The following is a 2,419-nucleotide window of genomic DNA, read 5'->3' as shown; positions in this document are numbered from 1 at the left end:
TGATGCAGTTTTATATTGTAATTGAAAGAGAAGAACCAAATGTCATTAAGAAAAACAATTTCCTAAAAGAGCACTGATTTTTTTTTGAAAAGTATTGATAGTTAAACAAGAGGCAATTCAAATCCCTGATTGGCTACTTTGTATCTATATGAATTTGGAAAAATCATTTCACTTCCTTAAGACTCAAATCTCTTCATCTACAAAATTAGAACATTGAACTAAATGTCCCTTCCAATTCCAGATTTTCTAGGATCCTCATTTGACAATGATGGGCATGGATCAGGGATATTTTTTCTTTTTTTTCCATTGACCACCAAACCAGATAAGGGGGGGGGGAATCAATTGAACATAATTATATATAAAATATTTAATAACTTATTTGGGAATGTCAAAGTAATAGAGGAACACAATGTCCCACTTCTCTGCAACTTCACTAGCAAGTATAAAAAATGTTCAATAAGTATGAAAAACAATACAAAATGCAATTTAATTAGATAATGATAATAATGATAATAATAGCATTCATCTAATGTCTTTTAGGAGCCTTGTACTATGCTATGCATTTTTTAAACAATTTATTTGATTCTCACAACAGTCCTGTGAAGTAATATAATAATGAGTTATCATGATTGCTTTGAGGAGTGATTCTAGAATTTCCAAAAGGGCCCTTCAGACTACCATGGGATCTCTGGAGGAGGCTGGGAAAAGAATTAGTAACATATTTTCCAAACAAATTTGGCCCTGTAACTAATCTGTCTTGAAATATGTTGAACTCATATACTTATCTGAAAGACTCTAATTTATGGAATGCTGCCAGGCTAAAAAGACATCAGAGAACATTTCAAAATAAAAGAAATTAATCTATTTTATATTTATATTATTAATGTAATACTTAAAAATATATTAATTTTATAGATATCTTATGTTTTATATAGCCATAATATTAAAATATATCAGAATAAAAAAGAAATAAGAGAAAGAGTAAAAAGTTCAGCAAAACTAAGCCAGCATATTTACTGAGTATGACAATACTAAAAAGTATCTTAATGTGTATACAATTTAAGATTAATTATTTTAGAGATAAAGAGAAATGGAAAGCACCAAAATTTCTTCCAGTAAACTCAGTCTTCATCAGGGCTCTATAAAATATAGTCCTGTATTGCTAAATTAAGCTGCGGATCAACTCCAGAAGCATGCACAGACTTGGCCAACATCCCACAGACTCACTTTGGTTTTCCCAGATTTGTTCTATTTCAGATACAAAGCCTCAGGGAAGCCCCAGAGGACTTCAGAATTAAAGCCAGGAGACTTCACCATCTAGCCAGACCAGATGTACTGTGACATATGATCTCTACTTGAATACCTTGATATATATAAAAGTAATTGTGTACATGGGAGAACAAAGATGTGAACGAATCTCATTTGCATACTTAACATGTTTTAGATTAATGGTTCTTAATATGGAATCCACAAGCTTTTTAAAAATATATTTTGACAATTATTTCAGCATTATTGGTTTGATTTCTATTTTCATACATTTTATTTTATACATTTAGAAAAATTCTGAGAAAAGGTTAATGGGCTTCAACAGATTGTCAAAGGGAATCATAAAATACACTAAAAATAGCAAAAATAATTAAAATGAGAGAAAGTATTGCTCAGTGTTTCCCCCTATATATAAAATTATTTTCACCAATTAATTAATTCACTCATTCAGTTAGGTGCCAAAAGTGGATAGAAATACTAAAACAAAGAATCCATTAGACGTAAGTCTGAATCCTATCATATGTACAAAGTGAATAGGTCTAGGCAAGTTTTTACCCTTGCTCAGTGTCTTGCTCAAGTGCACCTTTGAAAATATAAATATTTAAATTATGGGGATATATAAAATTTTTAAGAATCACATAATCTTGCTTTGTTAATCCTGAACTTTATCTATCTTTTTCAGATTGTATATAGCCCTACTGTTCCCATTAAAAGTTTAGAGAGGTCACATAGAACAGAGAAACAGTTCCTAGTTAAAGAACATCTTAGTCCTATTTTAATTGACCAAAGCAGACCTTTAAATAGAAAATCTTAGGTGCCCAATTTACATACAACAGTCCATTCCTCTATGGTCAAGAAGTGAGGGATTGATGTTACTTAACCTCTTGAGAAAGGAAAGGGATTTTCAAATACCTGAGACCTCTATCCTTTGGTTTTTCTTTGATTCTGTTCTGTACATCTTAATGAACTATGTGCTCAAATGGTTGAAAATAATTTTATATTTGGTTAAGTCATGAACCTCCTAAAAGGTCTCTACACCGGTAGAGTCCTGAAGGACTCTACACTACTCTTCACGGAAAAGGAAATGAAGATTTAAATGCTGTCTTCTTGGGAGGGTTATTGTGAGAAAGATGGAGAAAAAAATGAAACAATA

Source organism: Monodelphis domestica, chromosome 2, assembly GCF_027887165.1.
Source record: "Monodelphis domestica isolate mMonDom1 chromosome 2, mMonDom1.pri, whole genome shotgun sequence".
Taxonomy (NCBI): domain Eukaryota; kingdom Metazoa; phylum Chordata; class Mammalia; order Didelphimorphia; family Didelphidae; genus Monodelphis; species Monodelphis domestica.
This window is presented reverse-complemented; position numbering follows the sequence as displayed.